General features: G+C 49.2%; 1 protein-coding gene across 2 annotated transcripts in view; it reads left to right on the top strand.

Moving 5' to 3' along the window:
* Positions 1-26,864, top strand: part of HS6ST1 (heparan sulfate 6-O-sulfotransferase 1) — a 198,947-nt gene that overhangs the window by 132,440 nt on the left and 39,643 nt on the right. The window lies entirely within an intron of this gene.

Here is a 26,864-nt window from a genome sequence, read left to right on the forward strand (position 1 = left end):
GCCTGGGCTCCTTGGGAGGTTTAAATCAGCTTGTCATAGTGAGCCAAATCGGACATTTTCCTGACTATCATCTCAGGGGGAGAACGGCTGGGGATAGCTGCTTGCCTCTAAGTATCGTTTCTAGGAGCTGAGAGGCTTAGCGGATTAATCTTCCTTCTGGGACGCGGATCAGGCTGCAGTGCAGGGCAGGATGATTATTAAGACTGAAATTCTCTGTCAATTTGTTGGCAGCGATGGTTCCTCCGCGTCGAGATGGAGCGGCGGAGGTGCCTGGTCTCGGCAGCAGCGCGGGGAAGGGCAGAGCCGAGATGCGAGCAGGAATGGCAGCCTTCTCCCTGGAGGCCGGGGAAGCTGTCCCTGCAGCGCCCCGTTCCTGTAACTCTTTCTGCTCCAAGAATTGTTGGGTTTGGGGTTTTTTTTCTGCAGAGTTCTTTGTAAGGGCCGCAGGCAGTGTAGAGAGCAGCACTGACGGGGGGGCCCCTTTCTGAGGGTTTTTTGAGGGCTGGCACAGTCCTCCTTTCCCCATCCCTTCAGGGCTGGAGGCGCTTCTCTGTTTTCCCCGTGGAGCCTGGCAGGTCCTTCTCTGTCGTGTGAAACGTCAGCGTGGTGGTTGCACTACATGCGTGCTCAATGCCACCTCGGTGTAGCCAGCTACCCAGGAAGGGGTGCTGGCTTGGGGGCTTCGTTCCTTCTTTCGGAGCCTCTGCTGGTCCTTGCCTCCAGCTGCTTCCCTTTGAGGAACGATCATTCAGTCTGGAGCGTTAACTGTAGGTTCCTAATGCCACAAATACAGTGAACTGATTGCATGATTTTTGCTATATTCATTTTTCTGCCATGAGCGGTTCTGAGTCCGGAAGGCGCTGAAGTGCGTGCTCGTGTGCGTGGCACGTCGCTGCCCCGTGCTTTCGCCCCCGCCTCGCTCCCGCGGCCGTGCCGCTCGCGAGCCCCGCTGCAGCAGCGGCTCTGCCTGCGCCGGGTGCTGCACGGGCGCAGCAGCGAGGCGAGGAGGTCTCGCTGGTGCTGCAGTTTCTAGTTTACGTGTAAGATCTGTAATTACAGGCAGAGGCTGACATGCGAAGACACCAGGAAGCAATGGTCCTCATTATGGTACACGTGTATTTTTTTCATTTGAGGGATGTTACAAATAGAAGGTACGTAAAACTGGGACCTCTTTTATCTCAAATACTTAAACAGTGCCCTTTCAATTCTGTTTTTTATTCTTCTGAAGGGTATCTTATTTTAGTTTTGAAGGAAGTGATATGTTGGCTTCTCACTTAAGAGGTTGTCTCTTAAGCGCCCTTCTGAAATGTGAGTTTGCGGTGGACTCTACAGCGGAAAAAGGCAGCGGGTTTTGGCTGTGATCGTCGGGGGAACTTGCGGACAGGTGTGTTGGCATCCTGAGGCCGAAAATATCTGTGTGAGTGGAAGTTTTCATCACCATTTTTGGTTAAAATGCAGCCCCAGGAGCTAGTTTCTGGAAAGGTCTTCTCCAAATGGGGCCTGTCTTAGCAGGTTTGTCTTCTCTCTTAGGGGCACATTTCATACCCAGGCTCCTGCTTGAGGCTAGTCCTTGTTTAGACACTGGAGCATGTGTTCAAATGAGTCCCAAAGCTCCAGAGACATAGTTATCCTGCTTGCATATTTTATTTTAATTTTGGTGCAGGTTTTATTTTTAAGAGATTAAAAAAGCTAATAATGGTTTTCTTGGCTGTTTCTCTTCATCTGCAGCTCAGTCTTTTCCATTGGGCATTGTGGGAAAGCGATGTGTGTGCCTGACCTTGGATCAGTCCTTGCTACAAAGCTTTCGAGCCAGGGGCCTTAATCCCCCTTTTCATGCCTCACCTCTGCACAAGCAGGGCCAGCCTTTTAGAAGAGAGCAGAATTATTTAGCGCGGCAGGCTGGGCAGATGGCAGGGTGAAAACGCACGAGATATTTTGGTTACTTCTGAGGAGCAGCCCCCATCGTCTAGCAGATCGTGGTATAATTTGAGCCCTGCCTTCATTTCTCTTAAGGGCAGTAGTTGGGGTACGTGGTTGGTATCTCAAGGCCTTGTAAAAGGCACTTTGTGGAAACCCTCTCTGGCTCCACTGCACAGACGTAGCCAGACGGCAGTGGGAGGGTGGAGCCGGGGCCTTGCCTGCAGTTCCAGGGCTTCCCACTCAAGCCATGTTTTGTATTTCTACTTAGTCCTAGCCTACTTTTCTTTTAATGTCTTAATAAGCAATGGAGACGCATGCAGAATCAGAAGTGCTCGAAACTCGTTCCTGTGGCGTATCGGGAGTCCCGGCCTGCCATGCATCTTCTTCCGCGTCCCCTTCTGCCACCTCCTCACCCCGTGCCCATGCTCCCAGCACTTCTAGGACACGCACGGGTTAACGCCCTGGTTTAGGCCAGCCTGGGTCCTGCCCCCTCAGGAACACCGGCCGCAAGCTGCGTGCTGGGAAGGGGAACACGATCCCAAACAACTGCTCGCTCTTTATTTTGATAAATTTATCTGCTGAGTTGTTACTGAGCCGATGGGATCGGTCAGGTGTGTTAGCTGTTTCCGTGCAGACAGAGGTGACCAAAACCAGGGGAAAATGATGCAGATCATGGCACAAGGCTGGACCTGGCCCGGCCCTCATTCAAGGGCCCTGGGCCGCGGGGTGTTGCGCTGCCCGGCCATAAATTCTGACGAAGCCTTCCTGGGGCAAAGGGTTGTTGAAATATATATCAGTGTGCGCTAACCTGGCAAACCCTGGAGGGCAAAATGTTGTATCCAGAGGAGAGAATGATTAAAATATTAGGCTGACACATATGTGATATCTAAAAAATTTTCTGCCACAGCCATTAAGGCCCTTAACACTGTGCTTTGAAATGTGGCCACAAGTCATAAAAATGCCTGAACAGGCAAGAGTGTGAGCAGCGTCGTAAATAATAACGGCACTGCTCTCCGGACATGCTCGAGCACAGGGAGAGAGAGAGGAATAAGGAGCAGAAGAGGAGGACATGGGGAGATTTATTAACTTCAGCAGATGGAAGATTTAAGATTGGAAGTTTCCTGACAAAAACTAAGGAAAGACTGTATGTTTTCTTACAATAAAAAAGGGAAGGCTCCAATTAGTGCGTAGTATGTTGCAGGACTACATTTATTTTTAATTGCAGGTGTAGTGAAAGGTACAAAAATAATCGAGCTGCCTTAGTGTTTTAGTTTTAGTTTAATTTAGTTTAGTTTAGTCTGACACACCATGCCGTGGTTCTGTGCGTAACCTCGGCGAAGGAGCCTGTGCCGTTTTCATGAAATTCAGATTCCAGAGCAGCGGCTTCGGTGGCAGTTAGTGTTTTTTCCTGTATGGTGAAGAAGATGCCCTGGTAGGTTGTCACTGTCCGGAGAAGCTATCGGGGTCCTACTAGAGGACGCTATGCGTGAAAAAGCCTGGTCCCAAACTGAGTGCTTTTGTACGTGAATCATTCTGCGAGCAGCAGAGCGAGTGAGCCCGGGTGTCTTACAGCTGTGCCTTCTGGTTTGCTTTTCTGGTGTGGTTAGGGGTGGAAAGCTCTACCTGGAAATGGCATCGATCGCAGGGCTGTCGCGTGCAGAGCCTCGGCGTGGGCAGGAGGCTGCCGTTCTGACTGCGCTCGCTATGGACTTCGCTCTCACCCGCTCCTGCCTGAGGAGCTGAGCAGCAGCTCCAGAGTGCGGCTTCGCTGTCCGGTGAATGAGCAGTAAACACTCTAGGAGGAAAAGTTGGCAGCTGTTTTTGCTATATCTCGTGATGCTTCCTGCTTTTTAAACCTTGTCTGTGGTCGAGTTTTAACCAAGTAGCTCTCATCGCTGCCCCGTTTTCGTCCAGATGCTAAGCAGGGGGTTGCAGAGACCCGGCCGGATCGCCTACCCGAGAGCCCGCCAGGGCAGCTGCAGCTCTCGCCAGCCCTCCCTCGGCGCCGCTGCTCGGAGCAGGTTTGGGGAATGTCCTGCAGGACAACCCGCCGTGTCCTGCCGCGGGCCCGCGAGGGCTTGTCAGGGCGTCAGGACAGCGGCAGAGCGAGCCGTCCGTGCAGGGACACCAGGTCGGCGCCAGCAGCCGGGGCGAAGCGTCACCCAGCAGCCTGCGTGCGCTGCCGCTGGTGCACGTGGCGCTGGTCCGCCTCGCCCAGCCTCCGGTGCTTCTTACACGGCTGCTTCTCGCTGTAATGTCGTAAATAGCCAAATTCATAGACACGGAGAGGTTTAGGGACTCTAGGCTTATGCTTGTTTATTCAACGTGACCTTAATCTCTCTGTATCTTACTGTGCTCTGTAACACATATGGATGCGGCTTGCAGACTCACATCTCATTGCCGGAGTCAGCTTGCACTAATTTAATCCTTTTATATAAAACAATGTGACAGGATAGTCCGTGAAATCCATTGCCCCAGTAATGCTATTTTACATACTTGAAAATATTTTGACAGCCCTGGATGATACGAAAAATAATGTAGGCATGTAGTAATACCCAGCATTTTCAGCTACGTGCCAGACCTTCTGCACATGGGGTTGGACAGACACAGACCAAAACAGACGGGTCCCGTCCTGCTGAGCAGGAACGAAGGATGCACAAAGGACAGAGGGTTATAGTACCGTTATTAGAGTTTGTAGACCTTTTTAGTAGGGTTTTCGATGCTTTGTAAGAATGTGAGTTTTATGCTTTATAAATTGAGGCTTTTAGGAGGAGTAAGGCAGAGAGAGCTGGAAATGGTGAGAAGATTTAGGAATGGTGAACCCAGCCACCTCTAGCAGAACTAGTTTAACCGCAGGATAAAATATCAGGCAAGTTAAGTTAACCACAGAATCACAACATCAGAATAAAGAAAGGTCTAATCCATCTGGAGACTAGGTGATAAAGTTAGGAATATCCCCTTGGCGCACTTAGTGCAGCTGTATATTCGTGCACAGATGGTAAGAGAGGAGGCTTCCCCAACACTGAAGGCTTTTCGCAGGGAAGCGGTTCTTAGCGCCAGCTCTGATGAGACCCTTTCTTCTTGAGCAACTTATTTTCTTAAACTTTGGTGCCATAATTTGTAACAGGCTGGCAAATCTGTTAGTGTTTCTTAAGGTTTGAGGATTTAAATATTTTCTGTGTTAAGATTCCTTCCTTTCCAGTAAGTTTATGAATACAGTGCTACATAAATATTTGATGCAAAGTTAGTAATTATTTTTTATTTAATTGCTGTATTTTTTGCTGTATTTTCTGTCAAGATGTTTTTGTCTCTCTTTGAAGCACTTGCCTTTGCTGAGGCTGGACCCTTGCACGCTCCCAGCCCCCCAGCCCAGGTCAGGGTGCAACTGAAGAGGTTAAATAATGGGAATTTTTGCTCATGCAGAGGGCCTGGTCTCAGCAGGTCACTGTGAAATACCTTGCAGCACCCAGTCGAGTGTACACTGGAAACCATTCTGAAAATCGTAGATTTGATATACCAGCAGACAGAGGCCAAGTTAGAAAAGTAACACTGGGCTTGGGAGAGAGCGTGGACTCTTTTGCATTGCAGTATTGCTGAAAGCTGCCTCCCCACATGCCCCTTTCTGAGCTGGAGCAAACAAAGCTGAGCTTTTTAGCTCTGTCTCGGGAATAGAAATGGACATCAGAAGCCGAATGTAAAATAACCAAACCAATATACAATTGCAAACTCAGATAATCTCTTTAGCCTGGTTTCCTCCAGTAAGCGCCGGCTCTCTGAATCACCATTGAGAGCCTTAGAAAGCACCCCTGGAGCTGTGCTGCGGGAAACTCGCTCCTCCTGACTTCCAGGCTGCATTTCTTTTTTTGTTTTTATTCTCTTCTCCCCACGCCTCCCGTCTTTGCTTCTTTCTCTATTTTTGTCCATGCAAACATTATAAAAGGCCTAAAAGTGGAGAAGTGTCTGCTTCTAGTGTATTTAAGAGGGAGTAGCATGCAGAGAATCCCCCAAGACAGCTGCTTTGGTTCCAGGCCAAGCCAGCATTAGTCCTACAGGGAATTAATTATAATATATTAATATATAAACATAGAATATATGATGAATTTATCTATTGAAATAGACTTGTTCGTTAATTCTGTGTACAATTATTATTCCTTTCATTTGAATACTTTCACCTGAAGAATTCCACATACTTTGTCTGGCTTTAGATTGTGCAAAATGCTTTGTGAGGACGGGGGCCTTTGTAAAGCCTCTGCTGTGTTTTAATGCCTTGGGAACGTGCTGCACCGCGTATGCATACAGCACATAGCTGTGCGCACCGGCCGGGGATCTGGGGTCCTGAATTGCACTGCGGCATGACGGCAGCACTGAAGGCAGGGAGGGTGGTGAGGGGATGCAAAAGCAGCATCTTTTAATTTCAGAATAAAAGATAGGAGAGATACGAAGCTGTCAAATTAACAAAATGTTTTATGGAATGCTTTAATCCTTAATTGCAGATTTCCTTTCATTTTTATTACATTATCTGGATGTTATTCCAGCATGCACTCAGACAGTTCCTGTCTCTCTTAGTTTTCTCTTTTTTGTTATCTAATTATGGAAATTGATTTTAATACAACAAATAGACACTAAGTATATTTAGTGAATGCAAGTCACAGGGACAGTTTCTTACTCTCCAGTATAAACTGCTAATTAAAGGCCAGTTCCCTGAACTGCAAATTGCTATAAGAAACCCAATTTCCTTGTTTTTCTGTTGAGAATTTCCTGCACTTTATTCCACGCAACTGGCAGTGTGTGCAGACCTCACCAGCCTGAGGAGGTCCTCAAGGCCCACGGATCTCACAGATGTTCACAGAGGGCAAGTGCTCTGCTGCCACCTTCCCTGTGGCAACCCAGGGCTCTGCCTTTCCTCTCGGCAGCCCCCCCAAAATGCTGCCCTCCGGCTGCGAGGGGTGAGGAGGGGCGGGCTCACCCCAGCTCTCCCCCTCGCTCTCACAGAGCTCTCAGAGAGCCATCAGGAAAGATGGATCATCACGTACCAAGCTGAGGGCTTCTCAGCAGGCTACGCAAAACTGAGTTTCACGGCCGCAGTGTCAAAGACAAAACCATTTATTGGGGCAACATGCACATTTGGTGGGCTGCTCCCCATCTCCAGTCCCATCGAGCAGGGTTAGCACTCTCTCCCCTGTAGGAAGGAGAAACAGATTTCTGGCAGCACAGATGTCACCAAGTTCAGTGCGTTCGCCAAGGTCTGGCTATGGCAGCAGCCAGCTAAGGCGAAGGATTGAAATCCTGTCCCCGTCTTGCTGCTCCCTGCTGCACCAGTGTTGGAGGCGAGGGAAGAGGAAGAGGAAGGGGCAGGGCTGGGGTGCGTATGTGCGGCCTTGGCGGCCCCTCGCTTGGGCTGTCGGGCGGCCCGTGGCAGCCTGCCTTGCCAGGCAGCTACCTGCTCCGCAGGGACTTGAAGCCAGCCTTGATCATTTTATAAACACATATTCTCATGCACAGCCGTTAAGACTAGATTTATGGCAAAGCGTTGGGTGAGACTGCTGTGGTGGTTAAACTGGTTAGGGAAGCTTGTTGATGTGTTTGCTCACGGAGGCAGATACGTCGCAGTGCTCTTCCATGGGAAAGCAGTGTGTTCAAATCCTGCCCCCTGCCCCTTCCCGCTTCGCTGCTTGGGACGCATTCACGGAAAGTCGGAGCTGAAATCACAGCTGCTGAAAGGGGCAAACACAGTGGTCTGTCTTCCCTTCGCTGCTCCATGCATACCTTTTCCTTTGCAATGGCTTTGGGGTGTGATTGAGACCTCGGAGAGTGGATTAGCCTCACTGAACTGGCGGAAAACTAATATTAAAGAAAAGGAGGGGGTGTGAATTGTGTGCTGACTTTATGTGCTTTTAAGCATAAAAGCTTTATGAGCTGACTTGGCTCACTGAGGCATCAGCTGAGTGCCAGAGCTGGGCCAAAGCGGTGGGTAAGGCCATGTATCCTGAAGTGCCGAGAGAAGAACAGCATCGCTGCTGCTGGCAGCCGCAGGCTGTTGGATGGGCTCAGCTCACCTCATGTAAGCATGTTCCCAGCGTCCATGCTGCCATCCAGTGCTGCTGGTGAGAAATGTCAGTAGGTCCAAGCTCCTTGGATGGAAGGTGCATATCTCCTGGTCGTTTTAACGACAACGATAAATACACTTGCGTGTGAAGTGCTTCGGGGTTCATCACTGAGGTTCCATGAGCCGTCAGTACCCATCTTAACCATATTTAGGCCATTATTTTATGTCTTGGACTTGTATGGGCTTTCCATGGTGGGTGACTCCTCTGGAACTTTCTAACTTGCCGCAGATGTTTCTGCAGCCTCGACCTATTTGAAGGTTTTGGTGTTTGTGGAATCCAACCTCAGCGTAAGTGGCTGCTGAATGCTGAACTTTTTATAGCAATAGGAAAACAAAAACCAAAGCAGTTCAGAATTCAGGACCGTGTTTTTCCCAGCTCCCACTACCTTTAGGAGGAAAACAGTTGTCCACACAGTATCTCCTAGGGGGTCAAAGTTGCAAATGGATGGCATTATTATGGGAGTCTTTTCATTGCAAGCAAAAAGGACTGGATCTCTCTCCATCACCACCCCTAGCCCTGCTTCCCCCAAAGAAATAAAAAGCAAGACCCCAGGCAAGTCAATTAAGCATTGTATGGACCTGTCAGACAGATAAGAAAAGGACTCTTTGGCCGCAGTGAGGCCGAGAGAGGGGAATGAATCCCAGAAAGTCTCTTGAGAGATAATAAATAGCTTTTATCTGGGAGGTGTGGCTGTATGTGTTTTTTAAGGAGGTGTGATGGCAACCTCCCAGACTTGCCTTCTTTGTTGGGCGGACATTCAGTTTAATTAAAAACCTCCAAGGGAATGTTAATTGGCCTGGGGGGGAGGAAATCATTACTTCATCTTCTTTCCCCATCCAAGCACATGCACACACACATGCAGGAATACACGTGCTTTCTTTTGCAGAATAGAGAAGGGGCGACAGGGAGTTTTCTGGCAAGGCCTCCTTTCCCCCAGTGTGACTGTTTGCATGTCACCACTTGGCAAAGGGACAACAAATAAATGTGGGGCTTTGTTTTGTTCTTCCTGAGGAGAAGCAAAGGGGAAGCTCTGCCCGCTTCTTCCAAGCTTTTTCACGCGGCGTGACCGCGGCGTGCCTGGGTGCGTGCCCTCCCGTCGTCCTCTCGGGCCTCCCGTGCTGCCGTGTCCCCCCACCTCCGCAGGGCCGGGGAGCAGCTCCGCGGGCCGGGTCCCCCGCCTGCTCTGCGACCAGTGCGTAAAGTGGCAGGGGGACCCACGAGAGGCACAAGGGTCCTTTGGCTTTGTTCCTTTGGCTGCTGCTGTCGATGGGTTTAGTTTTCTGAATGAGGTAATTTTATCCCCCGTTTCAGAGTGGAAAGCGGACAAATGAGCTCGCACACCGAGGGATGAGAGGGTTCTCAAATCCCCAAAACCGTCGCTTACTTTCTATTCTTCTTTTCAGCTGCTCTAAGATGAATGAGAGCAACCTTACCCTGCCTTATATATTGAATTGATAGGTTGTCACGGTGTAAGCTAACATCCCCTCATCATCTCCTGGTTTTCCTTGTGTGTCGTCGCTCAGAGGAGTAGTGATGCTTTGTCAAGAGTACGGCATCGAGAGCAATTGGGTTTGATTGTCTTCTGATTGTCCTGCTGGGTGAAGTCCATCTCCTCTAAGTGAAACATATTGCTTCAGAAGTCCTGGGTGCTCTTCTCCCGCAGCTGTGATCTAGCCGTACAGCAGCGTTCTGGGCCTGCAGCTTTGCTGGGGGCCGGGCGGTTTCACAGCGCTGTGATTCTCCCCTTCGCATCCTCGTGCACCGTCTGCTGCGGCAGGTTATAGAAATGAACTCCAGCATACAGGTGACAGCTGAAACGGAGAAGCCCTTTGCCACCCGACCTTACCGACGTCTCCCGCTAACAGAACGACGCGTTTCGTTTCTTCCCCATCGTAATTTTAGAGCAGAGGAGTTGAAGTGCACAGCAAACTTTTACCCTGAACTACTGCTGTTAATAGCTTTTAATGCTCTCAATGTGGTGAGTTAAATGGAGTTTGTGAAAGAGGATTTAAGCAGTAATAAAAATACGTATTTTCTGGGGTGGCTGGGATCTAGATGGGAGGGAGAGCGGGCAACCCACAGGTCACCCCTGCTGCCTGCCAAACGTTGGTGACAATGCTGACATTTTGTCAGGGAGAAAACACAATGGTAAAAACGGATGCAAAGCCAAATTTAAAAAGGAAGGTATGGCATCCTGCTCCGAAGGTCAGGAGCGGGCCGGGGCTGCAGCGAGCTGCCGAGCGGGGCCCGTGGGGAGGAGCAGCGCCCGGCTGGGCTGCAAGAGCCGGCCCCAAGGCCGCAGCAGTGGGCTCCTTCCCCCACGGGGCTCCTTCCCCACGGGGCTCCCTCGGGTCACAGCCAGCACCTTTAGTGGCACTCGGGAGCAAATGAGAAGGTAGTGAGAGTTTTCCAACACATGCACAGACACAATGTGTGTGTGTATATATATATTTATATATTTATGTATATTTATGTGTGTGTGTGTGTGTGTGTGTATTTAAACATAAGGCTGATCATAACTGGTAAATCAGAACTGCATTTTATTTAGCATTTTCCAAAATGTCCCCATTCTTGAAGATGCTTGAACACGGTGATGAATCTTCATACTGATTCAGTCTTCACCTGGACTAATGCTATCTTTGGACCATCACAGCTGCAATAACAGCACAGCATCTAACCTTCAAGCTTTTTATATTGTTAACAGAGAGAGGTCAGCTTCTGTGTCAAATGTTTTGTATCACCATCCAGGCGAGTCTTTCTCTCCTTTGACTGGTTAGGAAGCCTATGATGTTCCCAAAGTGAGTGGTTAGAATAAATAGCTGAACTTGGGTGCTGTGCATGCCCTAAAACAAGAGTATATGTATACCAAGAGTTAGGCACAACATGCAGGCCTCTGCAGAGCTGAGGGGAAAAATCGTGCCTGTTGCCTTCCCCAGAATTACAACAAGAGTTAAAACATGCTAGGCTCTTGGGGGAGGATAGCAGAGTTGTCCTATATTGCATTCTGGAATGTCTTTTACAAGTGACCTTTTCAAAGGATGTGCTTGTGCTCTGGGCACTTTTTGCTCCTAGGTATTTCAGCATGAGTGTGATCCTACTTGTTAATTGAAAGAGTAGAGCTATTGAATTGTTAACAAGGACATCCCTTCTGGAAAATGCTCGTTAACTATTGGAATTGAAAATGAAATGTTAGAGCTTTCAGAGATCCTAAACTGAAAGGTTTTCTCTCAGTTGCTTAGCTTTTGTTCTCATGATTCTTTGGCTGTCATAATTTCTCACATTAGTGTGGTCTTTCTGGGTAGGCAAGATGTAAATCAGTATTGTAAATAAGAACCAGGAAAGAAAACTTAGTAAAACAAAAAAGAAAACCTCAGAAAACCCAATCGTTTAAGCTTTGCTTGTTCATCCTACAGAGTACAAGCCCCACGTGCTTCCTTTGCAACTTCTCAGGGTAAGAAAGAAAACACCTCTTTAATTCATGCAGGATTCCTCACGCTCAGTGTTCCTGACTGCTCTGGTGAGATGCACACGGATGCTTCAGCCCTGTCCGTCTCTAGAGAGCTGCTGGTGTGAGCCTCCAGCAGTACGAGAAATTGCGCAGAGCTGGTCCTTATTTGATTAATGCTGAATGCACTGTGCATTGCTGCCATATCTTCTCGTCGCATACCTTCTTCCATCCCATCCCTTAAAGATCCATACAAGTTTTAGTCATACTTTAGTCACTTGTTAGCACCTGATACAAATTATAAATCGAGGAGGAAAGGCTAACATATGTTTAAATTTTGCAGAATACTGTGATTAAGCAGCCATGTGTTTATGGCTAATGCTACTCCTGACAAATTCATTTTGTCTCACCAAGATTTTTGGACCCGTTCTCTTTTAGTGCCTGTACAGCTAGGATAAATGGTGTATTTTAATGCATCATAGATGGATGAGTGAGCTGTAGAGAAGTTAACATCTTAAAATACCACTTACCCAGACTGCAGTAGTATTTTTGAATTTGTTACATTGGAATGTGCTGGCTGTCATCCTAATCTGGATGTACCATACGTTCAAATTCTTTTCCGCAATTCTGGCAACACAAGGGAATCCTATAAGCGGACATAACAACAATTTGAACCATTTTTCAGTTTGACAGATTAATGGAAAGGGGAGATCATGTAAGAAATGAGTTGGGGCAGCTTTGCTGGAATGAGCAGTAACCCTCATCTCGCACAGCTCCAAATGTGCTGGAGTTGAGAAGGTTTTGCAGGATTGGACTCTTCAAATTCTGGTTATTTCTCAAAGTTGCATTGGTCGTGGTTTTAGTGAAGAAACAGTGTTCAAGGCAAATTAAAGGAATCATTCTAGCATAACATAAAGCAGGTCTGTATAAATGTAATTTTGAAAAATAGTTTGCATTAAAAACGCAAATCTACTGCTTTGGCTACTCTGGGCATATGGTGGTGTTATAGAACTGTTTTAGAGATTACTGTTTTTCTTCTCCTTTAGACTGCAAAGCAACATGAGCATTTCTTTCCACAAACCTGTGAATCCAATAACTTCAGTCAGTGCTGATATATCATTAATGAATGCATTGTGGTGCTAATCGCTTGCCCAGTAAAAACCTGAGATTAAGTCCTAGCTTGTAAATCAAATAGGCTGGAATGGTCTTAATTCCCTTCAAGGCTGCAGGAGCCCCAGCATTTCTGGTCCAGTTCGCATCGTCAGAAAAGGGGAAGTCCGGGAGGAGAAGAGCGGTGGCTCTGGGATAAGAAGAGTGGGAAAGCTTTGGCGCTTGCTTTGGAGGCCTATGGACAGATGCTGCGAGAGGGAGATTTGCACACAGCCGAATGAACGGTGTCTTGCAGTGGGTATGGTTCGTCCTTGGTCGCAGATAAACTCAGTCCAATTACATCCTTTGGAAGTGAGGGGGAGCTCGCCTGGCGTTTGCACTAGCTGCTCTGTTTTTGTGGAAGCATGGCTGAGTGTTCGCGTGTCAGGACAACACAAACCGATCCGTACGGTGAGTCCTCCAGCCTATGGCGTATGGCGGCAGGAGCAGGGAGCAACGCTGTGGCGTGCAGGGCTTGCCGGGAAGTGTGCTTAGTGGAAGTGGGGATGGCCTGCATTTGCACAAGGTGACTTTTAGGCAATTTGTCATCTGTTTATGCCTTCAAAAGTGTATTTTTGTAAAATACGGGAGCTGAGGGAAGAGGATCCTAATGACTCAGATCTGCCATTTTCTCCCCTCCATTCCTTTTAGGAGAACCCGTCAAACACCAATAATGCTAATCTTTTACAAGTACCTAATGGCTCCCAGCCAAGAAAGGTTTTAAGAAATAAATAGGAGCTCTTGATGCAGTGAATTTCGGTTTTCCCTAATCTGTGCAAATTGATGAATTAAATCCCTTTGCATCTCAAACCCACTTTGGTGATTTGCATGGTGATTATTTCAGTTTTCATAAATTTTCCCCAATCATTTCCTGTCATTTCTTGAGAACAGGCGTCTAATCTCCCCAGAAATGTGTGCATGTAATAGTTACATGGCGTTTAAAACTTGTCTATACGTATTCAGATATTGCACAGTCATAGAAAATGTATGTAGATGCATGCAGGACACCGGGTTTTCAGCTGGCCCTGGTGAGTGTGCCGGCAACATCTGCCCGTGCATCCTCTTCGATGAGCGGGAGCCTATTTGGAGACATATTGAACATGATTCAACAAGCGGCTATTAGGTTTGGCTCCCCTGCATTTTGTGAAAACCCAAACAGAGGTGGTTACGTATGAATCCTGTATTGTGTACGCTTACATGTAAAATATATTTCAGTAAGCTATATTTTATATGTAAGATGCAAGACCAAATGTTATAGCTGAGCTTCTAGCAGGGTCATGTCGAAGTGCTGGCTGAGTAAAGAAGTTCCTCCAAGAAACGTTTTTCTGTTTCTATTCTGTAGCACGGCTGAGGTTCGTTTAACCCGCCGCTCTGCTCGGTCACTAATGGAAAAGCGACTTCTGAGGTGCAGCTGGCTGCGGTTGCCTTCGGTGGCCGTCCCAGAGAGGTTCTGTCGTGTACGTCGCTCCCTCTGCTGCGGTTCCCCCCAATATGAAGTGAGCTGCAGATTATCCCTTTATTTTAGAGCTTACGTTTTGCCAGCTTGGCCCTTACTGGCACCGGAGGGAGATACTCCTGATGCATGTGGTGTTTTGGAGTATCGTGGTTACAATATACCCCGGCAGTCAGCTATTCCTTCTGGCTTCGAGAGCTGTAATCGCTCGTTTGCATTGTACGGAAAATGTGGCTAGTCTGACCTGTGGACAGTCCCTGCTTTAAAAATAGCAGCCGTGACTAGCAGCTCTGGAGTTACGGTTATGGTGTCTTTAGGCTTAATGCTCCTCTTTTCAGTTTTCATTCTCATCTGCTGTCTTCATGATAGTCTGGACTCACTCTTGTTTATCGAAACCATGTATGTATGTTCTGTAGCTAAACAGTTTTAAAGACAAGTGTAGCTGGAGATGTGCATCGTGTAGGCACTTCTCTGCGAGTGTGTGCGCTCTGCGTGTTCACAGGAGTTAGGCAGTGCTTCAGTCTCTGCTTCACGGCAGGCAGAGCAGTCTGAGGAGCCGCTGCTAATTGCAAGGACGAGTCACAAGTCACTGCCAGCGCCAGCGTCGGGATCAGGCCTCTCACTCGCTCCGTGTACCAGCCTTGGAGAAGATGGGCTGGAGAGGACAAGGGGTCACCTAGTCCCTCCTGCCACCCCCGGGCAGGATCAATTCTAGCTAAACTGCTCCTGACAGATATTCATCTCACTTGTTCTTAAAACCTCTAATGATGGAGATGCCCAGCTCCCCGGGTGACGGCTGCACGTTGGCTCACCACGGGTTGTCCTGTGCCCGGGGTGTGTGTGGGCCCCGCGCCGAGGCCTCAGCAGCCCTCGGAAACGCGGGCAGAGCGGGAGCTGGGGCTGCGCGGAGGCCTGTGCGGCCGTCCACAGCTCCGGAGGCTTCACGGACTCATCCTCTGTTGAGATGCGCTGGGATGTTTCTGTGTCTTCGCTCCTTTAGGAGTGTCTCTCCTCAGTATCCGTTTAGCAATTCTGAGCCTGCTTTCTAATCTAGAAAGGGCTGTAACGCACTGCAGCAGGTCGATACTGGAGTTTGCCTGAAAATCTTCATCCTCTCCGTGAGCGTTACGAGGTGGCTGGCGCGTTGGCTGGGCTGGCTTTGCCCCGGGGCAGGGGAGCAGAACCAGGCTGTGGGCAGGAGACTCGCTTCTGAGGGGAGGACCAGCCGCTGAGGAAAGGCTGGGCTCTAGGTTCGTACTGTACTTTTTGGAATGACCTTTCGGTTAATAAGCTGGAGCTAAGGAAGATGATTGCATTTTAAAACTCCTTTTGCGTGTGCCACGTGCCACGTCTCGTCCTGGCCCGGGCCGCGAGGGCACGGCTTTGCGGGCTGCGGGCCGGACTGCGGCGGGCGAGCCCTCAGGGCTGCGTTATTTTTGACTTGGCCCCGTTGCCTGACCTCGCTCAGCATTCGGCCCCGCAAGCCAGCTGTCCTGGCACCGCGGAAGGGAGTGCTTTGGGGGCGGAAACGAGCAGCTCAGGGCAAGGAGGGTGGTGGGAGCTACTCATGCCACCACGAAGAGTGCCGCCCTGCGTCCACCGACGTGCAGCACAGCCGAGGAGCCCGGCCGCGAGGGCTCCCTGTCTCATCCTTTAGACACGCTCTGGGGAGCAGAAGAGTAGTTCTCCCTGCAGCCCCCGAGCAGAGCATGGCCTCTTTGGCCTGAAGGAGCCTTTTAAGAACATTAGCGGAGATACCACGACGACCGGAGTGCCTAGAGGTCAAAGTGGTCCTTCATTCCTTTGTACCTCTGCTGGCCTTGCCAGATACTGTCCACAGGGTTGTGTAAGGGTTTGTTTTTTCATGTGGATAGCTGTTGCCTGGAGACTGGATTAGGAGTGCCCCCGTTTAGGTCGGGCACCGATCAGTGTCTAGGTGGAAACATCTCTCGAGGCTGGAGGGGAGGCTGTGACCTTGGAAGGACAGGCTGCGCGTGCGTTATCTCTCGGGGCTGAGTAGCCCTCCCCACGTGTGTAACCCTAGAGTTTGCGTAGTTTCCATAGGAGAGATTCCGGTCGGCCTTTGAAGTTACCTCAAAAATATTTATAGAGAACAGCTCAACTCTTCTACGCAGTAAGTGTTACACGTACTCAGAAGCCAAGTGTAAATTATATCTTTCTAAATGCGTGTGCCGACTCTCGAATATCAGAGCTGGTCTTAAAATACATAGTGCTCATGAAGCCTTTTATTAACATTATGAAGTGGTTAAATGTCAATTTAGAGTAAGATTTTTTTAAGCCTTACGTATGAGAAGGCTCTTTCTACCTGTGGTGTCCTTGTCAGTGTTTATAATATCACTGTATCCAGCAGTTATACGGAAAGATGGGAGTCTACCCATAATTAATTTGCAGGACAGACTGCCCTTACACCAATTGGTATAGATATCCTGAATATTACAAAGGAGGCGAAAATGAGACACAGAGGCATTTTTAACTGGGCTTCTCAATTTGCCAGAGGACATGCAAATTAGTAAGAGCTTCCCCTTGGAAGTCACTGAAATATGTTAAAGCCTGTCCTCTCCCAAAGTTGCTCTCCATCAGCCTTCGATTAAGAGGAAAGGCTACAAAAATCTGACTTCTGCAAAGACGGAAATCTCCATTTTTGCCATCCGTCACGGTGCTAGGCAGCCTGTGCCAGGCATGGCATGAAGCTTGCAGCCTGCACGTGCAGGGTATTGCACCTTTCAAAGGCAATTATGCCCAGCTGGCTTCAAAACTGGACCTTAGACAGGGATCGCCTGAATTTCCACTCAGGTCTTTGGCTTTGGTGATGAAGGCTCTACCTGCTTCGCCAAGGCAGCTGGGAGGGTGTAAGTAAGTGGTGAGCGAGCCCGCAAATAAGCCCTGCGCGCAGAGCCGGCGGTGTGAATGCAAGCGCTGAGTTTGCAGCGGGCTGGAGGAGGAGTCTCCTTGGGGCACCAGTGCACTTCACAGCTCGGGGGGAACAGTCTCTGCCGCTTCCTCGCGTGATTATTTCCCTGGATTCATAATTAGCCCCATGCTGCTTTTAGCTTGATAGCAGGGTGGATTTGCTTGTGGTGGAAACAGTCCTTCTGTCAGTGCATCTGATGGTGAGCTATTGCCTAGTTTCATTCGAGAGATTTCCCCGGTTTAGCTGCTTAAGAGCATTACTTTAGAAGGCTGGAAGATTTCACAAAGCCATTTGTCTGGCATTTCTCAAACAGTTTGCTTCCTGTTGAGAGTAAACTGATGTAAAAATGCCAGAGCTGGAATGAAATAAATGTCTACTCGTGCACTACGGATTTGCTTAAGAGTGGATTTGCCTAAAAGTCACTGGGACTGTGCACCAAGTGCATATTTTTTCATATTCTTTTTGTTATTTTATACAACAAAAGGGCAAAGCCAGATTGAAGGTCAGTTTATTTTTTCCCACGAAAAGGTGGTGTGTCATTTTTGTATTTGCCTGTGTTTAGCTAGGGGATAAACACACAAAAGAACCAGCTTGCCGTAGAGAGCTGTAGAGCTGACCCCAAAGCATTAGGAGCTTGCAAAACTGTTTTGGCAAGAAATAGAGAAGCGGGGATGGAAGCAGACAGCACGCTTACCCCATTAACGTCTGCTTAGACATTAACACGGGGAGGCACAGAATTGTCGCAAGGGTCTCTGTAAATGCCTATCACTGGAAAATGTAAAAGTGATATAATGAGCATAGATATGATCTGCTCTTGACTTCTTTGGCAAAACGGTTCCGTAGGGCCGTGAAGCTGGCAAGACAACTACAGGAGAAGATGGCCTGCGGGATTAGACGGCAGAACGGTTTGTGTTGCCCTGCCTGGAGCTGGTCCCAAGGGTGAGCGAGGGGGTGATGCTGCTTGTGTAACCGAGCTGGCCTCCACCCTCAGAGGCCGCTTTGAGCTTCATAGATGGTGAAGCAGATGAAAAGGAGCAGATAGAATTAAAAGAGAGTTGTGTCAAGAGCATGTAATACATCCCCTAACCGGTCTTTCCTTAGAAGAATGAACAGGATGAAATATCAACAGTAAATACACAGCTGAATAACTAGGCCCCAATGATTAATGCCTGGGCACTGGAATTGTGTAGCCAGGGTATACACCAGAGACGGGAAGCCGAAGCCACCCATAAAATGAGAAATGAAATAACCCGCACTAGTGGCTTCTTGGAAATAGAGCCTATATCATATGGCCTGGAGACTCAGGCAGAAGTTTCTTTCTGAGATCTCCAGAACAGAGCTGGTTGGGCCAGGCTGTGTAGCAGGGTGAGAAGTTCCCTCAGCCTTTGCCGTATGTTCGCTTAGTGCCTCTCAGCGGAAGGACGTGGGCGTTAAGGAAGGGACGCACAACTGGACGAGAAGCAGAAAGCTCTGCAAGCCCAGAAGGGGGTTTACCCTGCGTTGTTCTCTTATTCTGGTGGGAAAAAATATATTGTGGTGGCAGAAGACAAAAGCAGGCATCAGTCGCAGAGCTGGCAAGCACCTATATATATACTAAGCACCCTACGTTCGGGCTAAATAACAAAGCCGTTTAATGCTCCTTTCTTGGTAACAGGGTAGTAATAGAAGTCCCTGCCAAACATACAGTCCAGCAAGGTAATGCCTGAGCCGATGCTACGTCCAAGAGGTTTCCATGGGTGTTGCTAACAGGGGCAGGGCCACTGGGTCAATGAGCTCCCCGCCTCTCTCCGTGAAAGCAGCCGCGGAGAAACGGGAGAAAACAGGGTGAGTTTGGTCAGGAAGGACGCTGCGTCAGAGCTGCTTTAGGCAGAGCACTGGTGACAGGGTGACCTGCTTTCCGGAGGAGGGTAAGGACAGCCGTACGGGGTCCAGCCGAGCCCACCTGTTTCCAGCAGGAGCTGTGAGTGGTGCTGAGGGGTGGCCAGGAGTATGTCAGGCGTGTTTGATACCGGCTCCTAACACCCTCCCAGCCTCCAGGAGTATCTTTTCAATATTTTTTTCCCATGTGTGTTCAGAAAAGTAGAACTTATTGTAGATTCTTGTGTGGAGTCTTACTCGTTTGCAAAGAAATACTGGAGCCATATCAATTTTTCATGGAAACAAGACAGACGCGCTTTGATTTTGCATGCTGTTTGGGCTAAAAGAGCAACAATATGATGCATTTTCATACATGAGTTTGAGTTCCTTCTTATGAAAAAAATCAAGGAAGCAACTTAAAAGAGCGCCAGGGCTACTTCTGAAGCTTGCAAAATAGATAAAATCCAAGAACTTAAAACATTTCATTAAAAATGAACCCCAGAGTTGTTTGAAGCTCAACATTTTGTTCTGCAAGCTCAGCAATATTCATTAACCTCCCACTGAAGATTACTGAACAGCTGGATCCAATTTCTGAAAAGATAATCATGAAGAAATTAGATTAATAGTCTTCAAGTGGAACAGTTGAGGATCAGTTGTGGCAAGCTCTTTTATATGCAGCATGTTGTTAGCTGTTTTCCCTGTGAAGATGGTTGCTGCGGTCCCAGGGGGCTGGGGCCGTATCTCAGTGATACAGATATCAGTCCTCCCGGCCTGCGAACACGGCGAGTCGCAGATAAGCAAGATTGCTGCTGGCTCCCTTTCCCCCTCCTTCCCTATCTCCCTACTCTGAACACATCACCTCTACGACGTATATGCATTTATTTGCTGCAAGGAAATCTGTGCCCTTTCACGTCTGTGATGAACCAAGCCGGGCGACAGAAGATCCTGCGGGCCCAAGTGGAGATTAAACGCCTTTGTGTGGTACCTTGTTGTAAGGCAGAGGTGCGCGTGAAGAACGTCCCTCCCGGAGCAGCGCTGAGCCTCGAGGAAGCCTGGCAGCAGTTCCCTCGTCCTCCGCTCGCTCCCGGGGCTTCTGTGGCAGCCAGCACCTCCCTCCGGCTCCGCGCTCTGAGCCTTTCCCCGGCGACCCCGAGTACTGCCCGTCCCCGTGAGGTGTCGTCTTTCCGCTCGCGTGTGCACATCCGAAGGGAGCAGGCGCTGTTCTGCACACGGGTGTGCGCGGCCTGCAGGAGTGAGCTGCTTGCTCTCTTCGGCTCCTGCGAACTTTCTTTCAGACGCGAAACAAGTCTGAGAAAATTGTAAATTGAGGCAGGAATTAAAGCACATTTGGTTGTGCGTAGGGGAGGATTTTGATGTTTTGGGGGCATGTGTTGGCACATCTTTCTAGAGCCTGGTTGCGCTCTGCTTTGGCTCCTGACGCTCTCATTTGCAGACCCGTAAGTGCATTCCCCTTTACGCACAGAGAGGCACAACAGCCTAGCAAACCGTTAGGCTTTGATCTGCTGGGTACAAGACCAGAAAAAGAGTTTGCTGTTGCTGGCAGTGTGGTTCACAGCCAGTTTAGCAGCAGTCTTTAAAGAAAAACAGAATCACCAGGTTTTCCCTGACCTTTCTCTGTTCCACAATTAGCCAAACGCTGAGCTATTTCTTAGCCGCTCAGGTTGTTCCCAGCGCAAGCGCATACCCTTACGTAGCCGTACTGGTTTTAGGGCTACGCTGCTGCACTGCACTTTAGGTGACACTGCTGATTTGGCTGCCAGATGCTCTGAAGTCCTTGCTAACTGGCAGCTGTGGCTGTGCGCCGGGTTTGGTACGGGGCGCCGCGGTCCCTGCTCTGCGCCCTCCACGCAGCCCCGCGCGCACGCTCCCTGCTCAGCCCCCTTCTTCTTCAGCCCGTGGCTTAAACCACTCGTTAAATACGCCTGAAGTGAAATATCTGGCTTAAAGGCTTTCTGTGCCGAGTGGGAGCGGGTTTGTGACAAGCTCAGATGTTTCTCTGAATGGGGGCGAAGGTAACTTTGCTTTCTCGCGTGTCCCCCGCCGGTCTCGCGCTGGCAGACCCTGCGTTTTGAAGGAAGCGTCGCGGCGGAAGGGGCCAGGCCACGCACGGCTCTGGGCAGCGCTGGAGGCCGGCCACGTCTCCGAGAGCCTCAGGCCCTCCTTTTGCAGTCCTGCAGAGGAATAGCTGAATAAACTGACAGCGCTAGATAAAGAGGCAGAGCGGTTATTTGTTTTCTTTTTTGCTAAAACTTTAAGTACATGCTTAAAATGTGACACTCGTGTCTGGAATTTTCAGCTTAGACATAACGTGGTTGTTTCTGGGGTTGAAAAATTGAATTCCAGGGCAGAATAATGCTGCTGGCAAAGCGCGCTGCATTCCAGGGCATGATTTCAGCTGCTAGCTGGGCCAGGAGAGTCAATATTGGCTAATATGACCACGACTGCATGTATTTCTCATTAATTTCCATCAAAACTTGCCAGAAAATGAATGTTTCAGTGCCAGCAGATCACTCTTCCTTTCCATATATTCTGTAGTGTCATCATTCACTAACCCCACAAGTCTCTCTAAGGAGAAGAGGAGGCTGTAATGCAACATGCTCCTCTCCTCCGGTGCCGCTGCAGAGCTGCCAGAAGAGGCGGGTGAGGTCCCTCAGCAGCCCAAGCAAGGGGGCACGCGGCGGCGCGGCTCCGGGGAGGGTGGGAGACCACAGTCTTCTGGCGCAGCAAAAACCCATAATAATTCTGAAGGAGGGCATGAAGCGCGAGGCAGCTCTGACCCTCTCTCTGCTTTCTCCTTCTGCTTGAGCTCAGAACAGAGCCTCACCGAAAACCAGCTTAATTTTTCTCTGTTCTGCCTAAATTCCATCAAAATCCCTCTTGAGAGTCCTCGGGACGTTCTTGCTCTCCTCTTTCGATGTGTGCTGGCTCCTTTGCAGGTCACTTCTGCTGTGTCGGATCTCTGTAACAGCAGAGTCTAAAAATAGAGATTTGGAGGCTTGAACAATAAAATTGCATTCACAAGCATTTTGCGAAGGTGGGAGCGGGAGAAAAAATTATTTGTTTAGTTATTCAGCACACTTAGTTCACCTGCAAGGAGCAGTGCTGGTATCACTCCGAGTTTTATGTTGAATTTCGTTAAACTGACCTGGAATAGTTGAAAGACGCCCGAGAAGCAGCGACTGCTGTGCTTGTCGATAGCAGCGCTGCTAACTGGAGGGTTTTCTGAAGAGCACCGCGGCCGCTCTTCCCCAAACCTCAGCCGCTGGCGTTACGCTGTCGCCGGGGGCTGAGCCGCCGGGGCAGTCCCCGGGAGGCAGCGCGGCCGCGGGGCCGGGCGGCACAGCGGTCAGCTTTCGGGGGAGCCCTTCTGCCGCTCTTCACTTTTCCCTGTCGCCGCGTGTTTGTCTCATCTCACCAGGATTTCGGAGGCAGGGACGTGCGAGCAGGCTAATGCATTTTTGCAGTCAAGAGCTGCAAGTGAGGAAGGAGAGCTCCCCAAAGGGGTAGCAGTAAAGAAACCCGTTCTAGCAAGCCTTGAGAGTAAGCTCCTTGCTGTCCTGCAGACCCAGGCGGGTTCAGCAATTTAAAAAAAAAAAAAAGCCTTGCTTCTTCCCCCTTGCATTTTCCCTCTGACATTTCCATTTAGCAGCAGAAGACACAGTTACACCAGATACAGCGATGTTTTGGTCTGTGCGGCACCCTGGATGGGCTGGGCGCTTTGCAGGACAGCTAGCACCGCGGCCGCTGCCGACGGCTTCGCCCCGAGCAGCCGCAGGGGAGCCGAGCAGCTCCGGCGGCCCGGGCACCGGCCAGGCGGGCAGCAGTGCTGGCGGGACAGAGCGCTCCCCGGGATCTCCTCGCGCTCAGATGAGGTGCGGGTACAGTTTGGCCTGGTGCTCGGTGAAGATGCTGAACACAAAACAAAGCGCTACAGGGCACTCTGCTGTTTGCTGATTTTTTTTTTCTTTTTCTGTTTGAAATGCAGTTTCTTACTCTGCTCCCTGTGGGCAAAGCCACATCAATTGTGTGATGCTGACTCAAGCTCCAGGTTGCTGTCAGTGCATTCTTATTTATGTATTTTAGCTTTTCTTGGAACTCCATTGCATGGCAAAGCTTGCTACGACGGTAGCTTTTGTCAGAGTCCTTCTAAGCAGAGGTCGGACACTGGCAGAAGCTTAGGTTTGGGTTTTGATCACTAGCGCTACCTTTGGGTTGAAACCTTGCTTAAATGTAGACTTTATTCAGTTGGTTCAGCTCTTAGTAGCTAAGTGAAAAACTACAGAGGGAGGATTTAAAGCAGATTATCCCTTTTTGGGTGTCCTTCCCCTTTTTCAGTGAAAGCATGTTTTCTCTTCCCTTAAAAATAAAAGATAAATAGCTGGTACTTGAGCCAAATGCCGAACCGATAAAACAGCCAGTACTCTGCTTTCCTGCCTTTCTCTGGCGGAGCGGCTGCCGGTCTCATCTGTGGCACTCTTCCTCTTCCAACCCTAAACTCCCACCTGGCTCTTCCCTTGTAAGAAGGGGATGTGGAGTTGCTGCTCTCCCTGTCCTTGTCCCCACCATTATTCGTGTGCTCAGGATCTCTAATGTCAAGGGGAGCTATAATAAGGATTTCTGTGTTTGAATCACTGCAAACATGGTCAAATAGCTTCAGTAGTCTGGCCTGCAGTGCTAAGCTTCGTTCTTCACTGAGGTTTAGGTTAGGAGGTAGCACAGGTTTCTGCAGGAGGGTAATGGGATTCGTTGTCTTCCAGTTTGCCAGCAGAAGAAGGCCTTAAAGCAGCCGACGTTACATTTCACATCAGAACCGGTCTCAGACTCGGGCTGGGAACAGGTAGGAGGAACAGCACGTACAAGGTGCTGCGGCGGAGCGGGGAGCACGGCAGCCACCAGAGCACTTCTCAGGAGCTTGGCAGCGCCGGGGGCCGTCGGTGCCCTTGGGGTTTGCGCGTCCGCAGCTTCTCCCTAGAAATCAGCACAGCGCCCGCCTGCAGACGCCCGCACATACGGCACGGGGCTCCGTCCCAGGGGCTTACATGGCGAAGAGTCGTGCCTGCTCCTCGTAGAAGTTTTCCTTTCAGATGTAGGCTGTTTCTTATAAAAAGTAATTCTGCATTAGGGTTTCGTGAATGTTCATCTTTCTGGACTGCAGGGTTTCGTTAAAGTCAAGGTCGGTCTTTCTGCTTCTCAGGATGCAGCATTTGGGGGGGTGCGTGTGTAGAATCAGCTTTGTTATTTGCTGCTTGCATCAACACCATGTAGCAATGTATCATGGTGGACTCTTTGGAAAAGCCAAAATTAGATGAGATCCCATCTGAGCAGTCTCTCACTTCGCAGGAAAATGCTTAAGTATGTGCTAAAGACCCGTTGAAATGGATGGAAATGAGGCACTGACTCAAATTTAAGCATTAGCCCGCTAAGCTCTGGGCCATGGTTGTACTTTATTTTTGCAGTTTATTTGCCATCATTCTCAAAACTGATTTGGAAGGTAATGATTAGATACTGTCAGAAAGCAGGCAGAAGAGGGTGAAGAGCGCTCTAATCGTGTTTTGACATTTTTGACACCAGCAATTCTTTTGAAAGAAAGAGAAAAAAGACACAAAACAAAATCTGTTCAGTCAAGATTTTCTGCTTTTTGTTCTTTCGGGATAAGAAAACCAGGTTGCAGGGAAGCTAATATTGCAAAGCCAGAGCCTGCCTCCCAAGTAAGGGTTTTCACATGCTCAGCTTCCACCTTAGAAGCAGTTTTTCAGAAATTTGCATTCCTATAAAGCCTGCATTTTCTTTATAAATTATATGACGCTTCATTAGCTTTCACAGGACCTAGGGCAAAGTACGTAGCAAATTGATTTCAGAGAGACGTGGTGCTAAGAGTTGCTTAATACATGGTCTGTCCATCCTAGTGAGAGGTCAGCTCTGTGCCGAGGTTTTCCATCGGTAGGTAAGTAACTGCTAGTAAACAGGATAGCATGTCTGCGTCTAGTAAGATTAAAGTCCTGGCTGGAGGAGGCTATTGCACTGGTTCTTGAGAGGAGCTGCAGCAAACCTAGTACAGTATCTTCAACACGAAAGACATTGTAAAGAGTTATTTCTGTTATCAGCATTTATGATTGGTTTCAAAGGTATTTTTTAAATATCAAATCCAAACCATAACAAGATCTCTAAGCAGTGGCAGGATCTTTGGTTAGCGTGTCCACGTAAGTGCTCGGAAAGCATTGCCCCACGTTTCAACAGAGACTTCACAGAGGAGACAGATGAGGCCAGTCAAAGGTATAACACTTACTCTATCTGTTTTCTTGTTTTATTTTGGAAAGGACATAGAGCATTTCCAAACTTTCCTTGCGTTTGCCTACCAAACCCGAGGACCGAGGTTGCTCCTGTGCCCCGTAGCAGCTGGCATCCCAAACCGCTAGCGCGTGGTTCTGCAGAAAGCCACAGAGGCAGCTCAGGCCAAACCTTCGCCGGGAACACGGGCTGTGCTCCCTCGTGGTGCCCCCCTGGAGTCAGTGGTCCAGGGTAGGTGGTTTTAGGGAAGGAGCCAAAGGCGCCGCCTGCTCCGCGTCGGCGTTGCCCGGGGGTGCTCGGCGCTCTGCGTGGGGAGGCATTGCCAGGGCCCCCGAGGCAGCTGCCAGGGCTTCTCCGCAGAGGCGACCGCAGCGCCGCTTCGTTTCCAACCGCTCCGGCATGCCGCAGGGCTCCCAGGCCGCGCATCTTTTCCGTAGCTGTTAAGGATATTTTCTTCTGTAGCAGGGCAAGCATTAATACTACTTACTTTGTTTTGGCAGGTAAATGAAAGCACAAGCTTCCAATTTTTTTTTTCTGAATTACATTAAAGTGTCTAAATTTCCAAATTGCTAATAAAACTGGCATCTCCTGAGAGACCTAGGGTTTCTCCTTGGGATTAGCCTCAAATGAGAAGGCCATTGCTGCTTGAATTTTCCAAGATATGTTATAGAGACCTTTTAAAGTTTTCGTTAGAAATTAAGTGTACAAGTTATTTTGAAGGGCTTTTCTGTTTAGTTGTCAAGAAAATGAGCTTGGAGGGAGGGAGTGACTGAGCCTGAGCAGAACTGAGGACTTGTGGGATTTCCCCAAGCGGGATCTGCCAGAAAGCTGAACTCCTCCTCACCGGGCAGCTGTGGGCTGTGGTTTTGGAAGGGGCTCAGGAAACGGTGTGTGTGCAGACAGCGCAGCTCCTGGCGCTTCAGCGTGGCAGACTACGGGTTAAAATCAAGCCTGGTTCCAAGGAAGATTGAGAAGAAAAAATACAGATTTTGCTAAGAAGCCGTGAGTAATATTCTGAACCCCAGGAAGTGCAATCACACCTTCTTTCTCTCCGGGTCTACGTTATGGCACCCCAGTCCTGCAGATCCTCGTGAATGAGATTATTTTGTTCATTAGCTTACTAGTTGAAAAAAATTAAGTTATTCAACTGCGTGACTGTTTGGAGAGCACCGTCGGCATCACACACACACCGGAGTTTCCAGATGGCCACAGATTCGAGACTGATATGTGTAAGTGATCTGAGCAGCCGAGTGCGTGGCCAGAAAGTGTTCCCACAAAATGAAGAGGGAGCTCACGGTCTGAAAACCTCTGTTAATACCTAATGTGACAGGATTTCTTAGCAGTTGTGCAGTTCCTTAAGGACAATAGGGTGAATTGCAAAACGAAAGCCATGGAGTCCTTCCTTTACTCTAAGTCAGAGCTTTAAAGCCGTATCCTATCTTCTTGCCACGAAACTCGGCGCTGAAGAACTTCCTTCTGAAGTTTGTTGCCTGCTTGGGGGGAGCTGCTTTGGTGCTGTTGTTTTTCAGTGGCAGTCTCTTCACTTCTGTTGCGCTTATGGATGCTTTGCTGCCATCCCGTCAGGCTGCGAAGAGCTCCCCGCAGCACCACGCGGCTTTTGCCCTGCTGAATGCAGCCGCGCAGTGCGTCAGTGTGCTGTGCTGGTGGCGATGGGCCGTTCTAGGGAGGGGG

This window comes from Dromaius novaehollandiae, chromosome 9, assembly GCF_036370855.1.
Source record: "Dromaius novaehollandiae isolate bDroNov1 chromosome 9, bDroNov1.hap1, whole genome shotgun sequence".
NCBI lineage: Eukaryota > Metazoa > Chordata > Aves > Casuariiformes > Dromaiidae > Dromaius > Dromaius novaehollandiae.